Below are 13,480 nucleotides of genomic sequence, written 5' to 3'. Positions count from 1 at the left end.
TATTGTCAACCAAGAATAGTGAGCAGTGATTCATACCATTGGCGCATTTTTTGAGGACAGTGAACAACCAAGTGGTTTCAAACCTGTGTGCTTATGTTCCTATTGTATGTTTTATGGCCTTACTCCAGTTATATGAATTAAAACGGAATGTGGAAGTCGTACAGTGATCCTTATCACTCACTGCCCAATAATTAATACATTTTTTGATATTTAAACAACGGTTGTTGTTAAAAGGCTTCAAAAACCCCAATGTCCATAAAACGTTCTCTGCGTATTTCACATACAACAGTTGTTGCTAAAATGTTTCAAAGTACCCCGTGGACCTATGTTTTCTACACAATTCAAATATAACGGTTGTTGCTAAAAGGTTTTCAAAGCACGCCATGAACCTACAGTGTTTTCTACATAATCCACATACAATGGTTGTTGCTATACGGTTTCAAAGTGCCCCATGGATCTATAATGTTTTGTACATAATCTGCATACAATGGTTGTTGCTATACGGGTTCAAAGTGCCCCATGGATCTATACTGTTTTGTACATAATCTGCATACAATGGTTGTTGCTATACGGTTTCAAAGTAGCCCACAGGTCTGCAATGTTCTCTATGTATTTCACACATACAAAATGGCATTACTGTTCACTTAGTTATCATACATAATAAAGGTTAGCTCAATAGCAGTAAACACAAGTCAAAACAAACACCATAGGAAGTTTACTATCGTAACAAGGGTTGTTATTTTCATCACAAATAAACTGTGACTACATCAACAGAGTTGTATCGTGTGTAGCTACTTCAAGTTTTATTAAAGTTAATAAAAATCTATCCCAGGAGCAAATTTGTGTTCTTAATTCAACTTTGAAATACAATCAATATTAATTATATAATTTTTAAAAGGTATCAGGTTGTACAAAAATAACCACCTACATTTTAAATTTTAGAATACAAGACAAGCTAGCAAAACTAAATTTGAAGAAAAACAAAAACAAAACATTTATTGGAACCACTAGATAATTACAAGTACTACAGCATGAACAGCAAACAAAACTACATGGTAATATGCTTTAAACCTCATGACAACCAGACAAAAACAAGAAACCAAAGATACAAATACTATCCCAGTGTACAAGGCCTGTTTTTTGATATGCTTTAAATTCAATGATTTGTACCTAAAAATATAACTTAAGAAAACAAAAGCTTAATTAATGCAGAAATAAACTGCAACCACCCATAGCTTTATGTTTGAAGGTTTTCTTCATACACTGTGAATAAATATATTATATGCAATAGACCCCCCCCCCTTTGACTCTGGTAGTCCTCTAATATTTAAAATATTTTTATTAATATGAATGCACTTCTCAAACCATGAATAACTTACTGGCTTCACTAATTAATGTATTAAAAGCTACCACTTTTGTTTTACATCAGGTTTGCGTACTTTAAATTACAAACCTCCATAATCACATAAGAAAGTCATTTTGACAACTTGTTAAAGGTTTGATACTCATAAAAATACATCTTATGCAACACAATGGTTTCTTTTGTTTTTATGTAGAGGACAGCCTCTAAATTATAAAACATTAATCATTATTATATATGAAAATTCTTCCCATATCCTAAATTATGCCAATAAAATACTTATCTTTTAAAAAATAGTCTGACAAATTTTTATTATCATTTTATATTTAAATTTTAAAACGAAAACTGAGATTAACCACTTTATAAGTTTTTGTAAGAACAGGGAAACAAAAGTTTCTTTAGACTGTGTTACTACACAGAATACTAACACACCAACTCACGACGTAACACACAAAATCCATACTCATCTGACAAAAGCAATGATACTGTTAATATTAGTGAGCATTTCACAGTTACAAGGTCAAAGTTAAGAGGAACAAACATTTCATTCGGTTCAGTTTCAAAAACCACCTCTGATTCAGCATCTCTTACTTGTATAGATGGAGATTTCTGCTACAATGTTAACTTAAAAGTAGGGGGGGAAAACTGAGTTTGCAGAAGATAAGGTAAAGAAAAACTTCATTATAACATTTAAGTATAGAGCGTATTACCAAGAAACACGTCACACAAGTCAGAAGGAAGTTTTGTCAGAGTACAATCGAAAACACGCACAATTCAGGTACAAGTTTTCATATGTTAAAATACCAAGAAACAAATTTAAAACTGTGTACAGGACAAAAATACTCTATTTTCTAACTCAATGATTGTATAAAATACATGTCTGAGACAAGTTCATAACCAAAGATTTAAATTCAACTAGTATCAATCTTACAAAATAAGACTGAGTGGTTGTCGGTGACAGTAAACAACTTTGTTGTCAGCAGATAGTTAAAGAAAGTTGTTAAAAGAAGCTGAAATGTTTGTGGGAAAACACTAATTCATACAAACAATGATTCTGATGAAATGGATGATTGAAATACTAAAAGTGAGAATGATCAAAGAAGAAAGGTTTTCATGTAGACATATCACTCAACCACATGTGTTTTAAAATATAATTAACTCTATGTGGGTGAAAACTTACTACTATGCATGTGCACAAAACAAAAGGTTTTCATTAATATATCAAACAAATTTTGGGTTAGTTAAAGTGAATATGTGAATTCAGAGTTAAGTAGTTATCACATGGAAATCTTTCTAGAAATTCAGACCATCTCCCATTTACAATTTATTTCAATCATGAATGTGCTTTATGATGTGATTAGTGATACAATGAAATGCTAAGTGTACTAAACTTAGACACAGAGGTGAAGAGAATTTATAATGAAATATGTCAACAAATAAAATGGGCACCTAAAAGCGAACATATATTGCAAATGATTTGAAAATAATGAATAAAGTAATGCGTCAACAAAATGTAATGATATAGATATGATCAAAATTAATTGTTAACATATCAGCACTATGTTAAAAAGAATCCTGTATTTCTAATACACTCAATGACAATGGTTTAAAACTTTATGTTTATCATTTTCTTTAAAAACACAAACACCAATAGTGGGACAACTTTCTTTACACATTTAAGTGCATGAGCTCACAAATGCAATGTCTGCCTTCAGGCTTTCAAACCCACAAGACAATAGTGATGATTCAATGTCCAGTACACCAACAGTGTTTAAGGAATCAGAGCTGAACCACACCAAATTTGGTGAAGTCTTTGTTTTTCCAGGTTCTGTTTCTGGTATCACTAACTCACAGCCCTGTTACAGACATAAACCAAGCATTAATAAAGTGCTTTTAGGCGAAAATATGTAAAAGTAACACAAAAATATATACAGAGTTGGTACAAACTTATTATATATCCAATTACTGTGGGGAAAATTATTATGTTGGATGAACTTGTAAGAATTTAACTTAGATTATCAATTGATGTAATTGTATAATAGTCTGTAGATACCCAACAGTCCAAAACAACCCTGAGAGTAGCTCTTTATTAAAAGTTATATCAGAATGGTCCAGTGCAATAAGTTAGTTTGCATTTGATGGTTAAGCAAGTAATCAGCTAACTACCAACTGTCCCTCCCTGAAGAGTTTTAATAAGTTTAACTTGCTACATCAATTAGAGAAAATGTCCAGGTAACCTATATCACACATTGAGCAACACATTTCTTCACTGTCAAAATTATAGAGGTTAGTTTCTCTTTAGGAACAACAGTAGTACCCATGATGATAAACATTGAACACGAGTCACACATTAGTTTTAATCAAGAATACAAAACTGTTTTAAGAAAGCTAGATACTTCACATGTAATTTCTGAAAATTACCACAGATGGTAAACATGCCTTCCCAAACAAATTCTACATCTGAATCCATATGAAGACAAAACATTCAGAAACAAATGTTTTTCAACCAATTTCAAATGTTTTAAAACTATTTTAAACTTTGTTAAAATATAATTTTTTGAACTTTTTTTTGTCTGTTATCAAAAGTTAAAGACATTTTCTGCACTTCGTTCTAAATCTCAACTCTTTCAGCATGTGCTCAGCCCCTGGGATTGACTTCATAGCCATTTTGTGTTTGTTATAACTATCATGCTATTACTTTTAAATTAGTAAGTGTATGTTAATGAGATATGAGATTTTTTTTTTTAAGTCTTAAGGTTTATTATGCATTTTGTATTTCTTTTGCATACTGCCTAACCAATGAAGTTACTGTGTTTGACTTCGGTACATAAGCCATATCTCAGCCAAATGAAGCTGAGGTTCTTACCTTTATAGTCTTACTTGTCAATTTTGGTAATTTGAGCTCCTATTTCATACAAAACTATAGACTTAGTACTTTGTTATCACAGAAACCTAATTTGAACCAGTGCTGCATTCAACATACCACATGTCATAATATATCAATATTTAACAGTATTTTTAATATTTACTTTCAAATCACAAAATTTAAAACCAAACTTACTGACAAAAAATTCATGAAATAATAGTTTATTAAAATTTAGAATTGAAGTCAACAAATGTGATGACATGGCCTTTGACCCCAACCTATGTGGAAAGGTTAAGTTCTTCTAAACTTTCAATGCCATAGTGAATTTTTTTATCTGACCAACAGAAATGGTAAATGAGCCAAACTCAGAGTCAAACAAAGACTTACTTCCTTTCTTTACTAATCTTTATAAATAGGAAGGTAAAAGAGTGTATTTAATTAGTCATACTAATGGAAAAGTTACGTTTAGTTTGATCAGAAATTAACATTTTACTTATAATAATTACTGACTTCAGTCCGATTTTCTAATCTTCTTTTCAACTTTTGTATTTTAGACTAAAGAAAACAGCTGTAACTCTAACAACTGTATTGAATATGTTGTTGAAAACAGTGTGAACATTGACTAATACTAGAAATATCAGACCACCACAATCAATTTACTTCATTTTAAAATTCTCTTTGACATACCATTTAAATAAAATAGATGCAGGCCAAATGTAACAAATTTCTATGCACCATCTCACATATCAGTATTAAAATTTTTAGCAGCCAGACTGATGGCTGAATTACTAAGAGTGGTACTTTCAAATGGCCCTGATGGTAACAAGGGTACAAAACTAATAATTAGGATTATTGTAAAGTTTGGAGTTTTACTTATACTAATTAGAAAGTATAAAACACAATTTCACATTAACAAGGAATTTAAGGGAAGATTCTAGAAGTAATATATTATTTCTATAATCTATGTTTATGAAAACAATATCACCAGTAATTATAAAAAACTACTACATGCCTTGACAGTTGAGTAGCAGCTACTGAAGATGTGATGACGGATGTTGAAATGCCTTCCATAACAGGTTCACCAGAGCAGCATTCTACATACATAAATAAGGGTATTCAGTTTATTGTTAAAATAAGTTTTCATGTTTTCCTCAAGGCTTAAATGTAACTTCACGATCTCATTTTTTTATATCAAAATTTCTATAGTACAATAATCACCACAACATATTATGCTCTGCCTCTTTCCAGCAAGATACTGTGGAACTTGCCAATATCTGACTTCTTTTCTTTTCCAAGATGATATCCTCACCCAAAGTGTGACACTGAACCAAATAAAAGGTATGTGAATGAACTCGGAATAAAATCTTTAAACAAATTATGTTGAAAGTTTTGAAGATAAACATGCACAAGAAGAAATCACTGAAACAGATGAAAACTCAGTTTAAAAGTTAGTGGTAACATCCAATTATTGTACTGACAGAAATTTCAAAAGAAAAGGCTCTAAACGCAACCAGTAAATTCGCTTAAGTTGCTCTATTAATTAAAACATGAATGAGGCACCATTAATAGTTTGTTTTTAATGAAATGTTCAGTACACTTTTTTCATTTCACTCAATTGTGACAAGGAATGTACAGAAAATTCACTTTGATTTATTAAAATTCATATCTAAAGAGCATCCACTCTAACATTAAGGTTACTCGTCAAAACAGTCCAAAGTTTTTTTCTTAAAAATAAATAATTTTATAGGCCTTTGTTGAGAAAGACCACAAATATCCTCTGGATAGAAACACATGTATAGCTTATGGAGACAACCAAAGAGGAATGAATCCCTTCAGGGACAACAGTCTTGATAGCTAATGACTGGAAGAAAGAGCATAACTAAAGGCCATACCAAAACAGATGATTCACTGAACACAAAAATAAGTGAAGCATCCTAACCAAACAAGAAAGCCAGCCTTCACATAACATATCTGTAAAACAAGTGCTTGTTTGTTTCAACTGGTAGAACTTGGTTAGAAGAATAATTACATGAATAACTTATTTTAATTCTTCCTTTTGGTGATGAAAAAATGAGAACTCTAAAACACGAGTACCACCCACTAATCTTCATTCATTATCTTTCAGTTGATCTTTGTTATTTCTGTTAATATACTAATATAGAAAGAAACACAACTTATCAGCAAGATTCTCAACCTTCACATCACGTCGTACTATTATCACACAAACCTTTATAAAACCGATTAGCTTACTAAAATTTAGTCAAAGGTTGAAAACATGGAGTATGACAATCTTTGAAGCAGATATATTGATTCAGTTTCATGTAAACTAGTGGGCAAACAAATTGTTAAGGACATGTACTGTCTGTATCAAGGCTATGATTGAAGTTTCTACTGGCGGCACGGCAAGCAGTCTTACCTCTTTTCCAGGAAGTGAAACATCTTTTCTGGCCTGTAAGTCTTCAATCATCTCATTGCTAAGGTAACCATCTTTCAAAAGCTGGTAGGCTGGACCATTTGCAGGTATGTTAAACCTCCCACACAACACATGTGGTTGTTGGAGTCCTTTCATTGCACTAAAGGCTTCTCTTGCCAAACAAGAAACCTGTAAGACAAACGCGTTTCAACTGCAGCATTCTTTGTTTAGAGTAGCTGACAGAAGAAGAAAAATCCCAACATATCTCATATTGATTGTTCTACAACCTGAACACTCACATATTACTGTTTTCAAAGTAGAGTACTTGTGTTACTTCATAATGGCTCTCTCACACATAACCACTTTGTTCCCAATTGCACTTTGGTTGCTCCTTACACACATGTGTTACAGTTAGAGTGACAATTAAATTATATTTACATTTCACTTCTAGTTAGTTGTGTTATTTGCATTTTAAAATTTCATATTTGAAAGGTTTAACAGTAATCTAAATATTTTCTGATGTAACTAACACACCCCAAGGTAAATTAACACTGTCAATCTTGAAAGTAGATAAAGTTTCAAGGGCCAGTTTCTAAATTTATTTTATAAAGTAAACTCAATATCAATCTATCATATTGGCTACTGTCTTCTCAGACCACTGTTCACATAAATAATGTTGTTTTCCTCATGAGGTAACTTGCTGTGCATAACCTTGAAGTAATGTATACATTTATACCTGTTTAATTTTAAATTCTATTATTTTGTTTTACCAATCAAATCTCAGTCATATATGTAAACTCTAGTTTTCCAATATGTCTTATATTTATATTTAGCTTTCAGTATACAATTCACTTAAATTCTTGCACATAAACTAAAATTAAAACACACACACACAAATACAGTTAATATTTTTGGATTTTGTTAAGTTTTCTTACATGTTCAAAAGTTAAAGTATGATCCCAAATCACTTGATAAAATGTTCACCTGAATTACACTTTAGTGTTTCAGTAAAATATACAAATGTATAAAAGTAACATCTCGCTGATTTGATGTGCTTAGAAACACTAGAAACTCAGTAGAAAAGTAAGCTCTGGCTGATTTGATGTACTCAGAAACACTAGAAACTCAGTAGAAAAGTAAGCTCTGGCTGATTTGATGTACTTAGAAACACTAGAAACTCAGTAGAAAAGTAAGCTCTGGCTGATTTGATGTGCTTAGAAACACTAGAACCTCAGTAGAAAAGTAAGCTCTGGCTGATTTGATGTACTTAGAAACACTAGAAACTCAGTAGAAAAGTAAGCTCTGGCTGATTTGATGTACTTAGAAACACTAGAACCTCAAAAGAAAAGTAAGCTCTGGCTGATTTGATGTACTTAGAAACACTAGAACCTCAGTAGAAAAGTAAGCTCTGGCTGATTTGATGTACTTAGAAACACTAGAAACTCAGTAGAAAAGTAAGCTCTGGCTGATTTGATGTACTTAGAAACACTAGAAACTCAAAAGAAAAGTAAGCTCTGGCTGATTTGATGTACTTAGAAACACTAGAAACTCAAAAAAAAGTAAGTTCTGGCTGATTTCATATACTCAGAAACACTAGAAACTCAGTAGAAAATGTAAGTTCTGGCTGATTTGATGTACTTAGAAACACTAGAAACTCAAAAGAAAAGTAAGCTCTGGCTGATTTGATGTACTTAGAAACACTAGAAACTCAAAGAAAAGTAAGTTCTGGCTGATTTGATGTACTCAGAAACACTAGAAACTCAGTAGAAAAGTAAACTGGCTGATTTGATGTACTTAGAAACACTAGAAACTCAGTGAGAAAAGTAAGCTCTGGCTGATTTGATGTACTTGGAAACACTAGAAATTCAGTAGAAAAGTAAGCTCTGGCTGATTTGATGTACTTAGAAACACTAGAAACTCAGTAGAAAAGTAGTAACTCTGGCTGATTTGATGTACTACACTAGAAATTCAGTAGAAAAGTAAGCTCTGGCTGATTTGGTGTACTTAGAAACACTAGAAACTCAGTAGAAAAGAGTAAGCTCTGGCTGATTTGATGTACTTAGAAACACTAGAAACTCAGTAGAAAAGTAAGCTCTGGCTGATTTGATGTACTTAGAAACACTAGAAACTCAGTAGAAAAGTAAGCTCTGGCTGATTTGATGTACTTAGAAACACTAGAAACTCAAAAGAAAAGTAAGTTCTGGCTGATTTGATGTACTCAGAAACACTAGAAACTTCTGTAGAAAAGTAAGCTCTGGCTGATTTGATGTACTTAGAAACACTAGAAACTCAGTAGAAAAGTAAGCTCTGGCTGATTTGATGTACTTAGAAACACTAGAAATTCTGTAGAAAAGTAAGCTCTCTGGCTGATTTGATGTACTTAGAAACACTAGAAACTCAGTAGAAAAGTAAGCTCTGGCTGATTTGATGTACTTAGAAATTCAGTAGAAAAGTAAGCTCTGGCTGATTTGATGTACTTAGAAACACTCAGTGAGAAAAGTAAGCTCTGGCTGATTTGATGTACTTAGAAACACTAGAAACTCAGTAGAAAAAAGTAAGCTCTGGCTGATTTGATGTACTTAGAAACACTAGAAACTCAGTAGAAAAAATAAAGCTCTGGCTGATTTGATGTACTTAGAAACACTAGAAACTCAGTAGAAAAGTAAGCTCTGGCTGATTTGATGTACTTAGAAACACTAGAAACTCAGTAGAAAAGTAAGCTCTGGCTGATTTGATGTACTTAGAAACACTAGAAACTCAGTGAAAAAAGTAAGCTCTGGCTGATTTGATGTACTCAGAAACACTAGAAACTCAGTAGAAAAGTAAGCTCTGGCTGATTTGATGTACTCAGAAACACTAGAAACTCATTAGAAAAGTAAGCTCTCTGGCTGATTTGATGTACTTAGAAACTCAGTAGAAAAAGTAAGCTCTGGCTGATTTGATGTACTTAGAAACTCTCAGTAGAGAAAGTAAGCTCTGGCTGAGTTTGATGTACTTAGAAACTCAGTAGAAAAGTAAGCTCTGGCTGATTTGATGTACTTAGAAACACTAGAAACTCAGAGGAAGAAAGTAAGCTCTGGCTGATTTGATGTACTCAGAAACACTAGAAACTCAGTAGAAAAGTAAGCTCTGGCTGATTTGATGTACTCAGAAACACTAGAAACTCAGTAGAAAAGTAAGCTCTGGCTGATTTGATGTACTTAGAAACACTAGAAACTCAGTAGAAAAGTAAGCTCTGGCTGATTTGATGTACTCAGAAACACTAGAAACTCAGTAGAAAAGTAAGCTCTGGCTGATTTGATGTACTTAGAAACACTAGAAACTCAGTAAAGAAAAATAAGCTCTGGCTGATTTGATGTACTTAGAAACACTAGAAGAAACTCAGTAGAAAAGTAAAGCTCTGGCTGATTTGATGTACTCAGAAACACTAGAAACTCAGTAGAAAAGTAAACTGGCTGATTTGATGTACTTAGAAACACTAGAAACTCAGTAGAAAAGTAAGCTCTGGCTGATTTGATGTACTTAGAAACACTAGAAACTCAGTAGAAAGTAAGCTCTGGCTGATTTGATGTACTTAGAAACACTAGAAACTCAGTAGAAGAAGTAAGCTCTGGCTGATTTGATGTACTTAGAAATTCAGTAGAAAAGTAAGCTCTGGCTGATTTGATGTACTTAGAAACACTAGAAACTCAGTAGAAGAAATAAGTTCTGGCTGATTTGATGTACTTAGAAACACTAGAAACTCAGTAGAAAAGTAAGCTCTGGCTGATTTGATGTACTTAGAAACACTAGAAACTCAGTAGAAAAGTAAGCTCTGGCTGATTTGATGTACTTAGAAACACTAGAAACTCAGTGGAAAAGAAATAAGTTCTGGCTGATTTGATGTACTTAGAAACACTAGAAACTCAGTAGAAAAGTAAGCTCTGGCTGATTTGATGTACTTAGAAACACTAGAAACTCAGTAGAAAAGTAAGCTCTGGCTGATTTGATGTACTTAGAAACTCAGTAGAAAAGTAAGCTCTGGCTTTGATTTGATGTACTTAGAAACTCAGTAGAAAAGTAAGCTCTGGCTGATTTGATGTACTTAGAAACTCAGTAGAATGAAAAGTAAGCTCTGGACTGATTTGATGTACTTTGAAACACTAGAAACTCTCAGGGAAAGCTCAAGCTCTGGCTGATTTGATGTACTCAGAAACACTAGAAACTCAGAGAAAAGTAAGCTCTGGCTGATTTGATGTACTCAGAAACACTAGAAACTCAGTAGAAAAGTAAGCTCTGGCTGATTTGATGTACTTAGAAACACTAGAAACTCAGTAGAAAAGTAAGCTCTGGCTGATTTGATGTACTTAGAAACACTAGAAACTCAGGTAGAAAAAGTAAGCTCTGGCTGATTTGTACTTAGAAACACTAGAAACTCAGTAGAAAAGTAAGCTCTGGCTGATTTGATGTACTCAGAAACACTAGAAACTCAGTAGAAAAGTAAGAAAGTAAGCTCTGGCTGATTTGATGTACTCAGAAACACTAGAAACTCAAAGAAAAGAGTAAGCTCTGGCTGATTTGATGTACTTAGAAACACTAGAAACTCAAAGAAAGAAAGTAAGCTCTGGCTGATTTGATGTACTCAGAAACACTAGAAACTCAGTAGAAAAGTAAGCTGGCTGATTTGATGTACCAGAAACACTAGAAACTCAGTAGAAAAGTAAGCTCTGGCTGATTTGATGTCACTTAGAAACTCAGTAGAAAAAGTAAGCTCTGGCTGATTTGATGTACTTAGAAACACTAGAAACTCAGTAGAAAAGTAAGCTCTGGCTGATTTGATGTACTTAGAAGAAATTCAGTAGAAAAGTAAGCTCTGGCTGATTTGATGTACTTAGAAACACTAGAAACTCAGTGAGAGAAAGAAGTAAGCTCTGGCTGATTTGATGTACTTAGAAACACTAGAAACTCAGTAGAAAAGTAAGCTCTGGCTGATTTGATGTACTTAGAAACACTAGAAACTCAGTAGAAAAGTAAGCTCTGGCTGATTTGATGTACTTAGAAACACTAGAAACTCAGTAGAAAAGTAAGCTCTGGCTGATTTGATGTACTTAGAAACACTAGAAACTCAGTAGAAAAGTAAGCTCTGGCTGATTTGATGTACTTAGAAACACTAGAAACTCAGTAGAAAAGTAAGCTCTGGCTGATTTGATGTACTTAGAAACACTAGAAACTCAGTAGAAAAGTAAGCTCTGGCTGATTTGATGTACTAGAAACTCAGTAGAAAAGTAAGCTCTGGCTGATTTGATGTGAAACACTAGAAACTCAGTAGAAAAGTAAGCTCTGGCTGATTTGATGTACTTAGAAACTCAGTAGAAAGAGAGTAAGCTCTGGCTGATTTGATGTACTTAGAAACACTAGAAACTCTGTAGAAAAGTAAGCTCTGGCTGATTTGATGTACTAGAAACACTAGAAACTCAGTAGAAAAGTAAGCTCTGGCTGATTTGATGTACCGAAACACTAGAAACTCAGTAGAAAAGAAAGTAATCTGGCTGATTTGATGTACTTAGAAACACTAGAAACTCAGTAGAGAAGTAAAGCTCTGGCTGATTTTCATGTACTCAGAAACACTAGAAACTCAGTAGAAAAGTAAGCTCTGGCTGATTTGATGTACTTAGAAACACTAGAAACTCAGTAGAGAAAAGTAAAGCTCTGGCTGATTTGATGTACTTAGAAACACTAGAAACTCAGTAGAAAAGTAAGCTCTGGCTGATTTGATGTAAACTCAAGCACTAGAAAACTCAGTAGAAAAGTAAGCTCTGGCTGGGATTGATGTACTTAGAAACACTAGAAACCTCAGTAGAAAAGTAAGCTCTGGCTGATTTGATGTACTTAGAAACACTAGAAACTCAAAGAGAAAAGTAAGTCTCTGGCTGATTTACTGTAACACTAGAAACACTAGAAAGTAGAAAAGTAAGCTCTGGCTGATTTGATGTACTCAGAAACACTAGAAACTCAGTAGAAAAGTAAGCTCTGGCTGATTTGATGTACTTAGAAACACTAGAAACTCAGTGGTAGAAAAGTAGAGCTCTGGCTGATTTGATGACACTAGAAACACTAGAAACTCAGTGAGAAAAGTAAGCTCTGGCTGATTTGATGTACTTAGAAACACTAGAAACTCAGTAGAAAAGTAAGCTCTGGCTGATTTGATGTACTTAGAAACTCAGTAGAAAAGTAGAGGACTTTCTGGCTGATTTGATGTACTTAAGAAACACTAGAGAAACTCAGTAGAAAAGAGTAAGCTCTGGCTGATTTGATGTACTTAGAAACACTAGAAACTCAGTAGAAAAGTAAGTAAGTCTGGCTGATTTGATGTACTCAGAAACACTAGAAACTCAGTAGAAAAAGTAAGCTCTGGCTGATTTGATGTACTTAAGACACTAGAAACTCAGTAGAAAAGTAAGCTCTGGCTGATTTGATGTACTTGAAACACTAGAAACACAGAGAAAAGTAAGCTCTGGCTGATTTGATGTACTCAGAAACTAGAAACTCAGTAGAAAAGTAAGCTCTGGCTGATTTGGTATTACAAAACAAGTAACTCAGTAGAAAAGTAAGCTCTGGCTGATTTGATGTACTCAGAAACTAGAAACTCAGTAGAAAAGTAAGCTCTGGCTGATTTGATGTACCTCAGAAACACCAGAAACTCAGTTAGAAAAGAGTAAGCTCTATTGATTTGATGTACCAAACTAGCTGATTTGATCTATTATAGAAACACTAGAAACTCAGTAGAAAAGTAAGCTCTGGCTGATTTGATGTACTCAGAAACACTAGAAACTCAGTAGAAAAGTAAGCTCTGGCTGATTTG

At 33.4% G+C, this 13,480-nt stretch overlaps 1 long non-coding RNA gene across 1 annotated transcript; it reads right to left on the bottom strand.

Annotated features, from left to right (window-relative positions):
• Positions 1 to 2,921: 2,921 nt before the first annotated feature.
• LOC143250290 (uncharacterized) lies at positions 2,922 to 6,828 on the bottom strand. Its single transcript, XR_013028126.1, has 3 exons — positions 6,643 to 6,828; positions 5,239 to 5,320; positions 2,922 to 3,216 (listed from the first exon to the last, which is right to left on the bottom strand). It is a non-coding gene; the product is annotated as an uncharacterized LOC143250290 (long non-coding RNA).
• Between the last annotated feature and the right edge of the window lie 6,652 nt (positions 6,829 to 13,480).

Source organism: Tachypleus tridentatus, chromosome 5 (assembly GCF_004210375.1).
Source record: "Tachypleus tridentatus isolate NWPU-2018 chromosome 5, ASM421037v1, whole genome shotgun sequence".
NCBI lineage: Eukaryota > Metazoa > Arthropoda > Merostomata > Xiphosura > Limulidae > Tachypleus > Tachypleus tridentatus.
The sequence above is the reverse complement of the archived record's forward strand: the minus strand, read 5'-3'. Positions and strand labels throughout refer to the sequence as shown.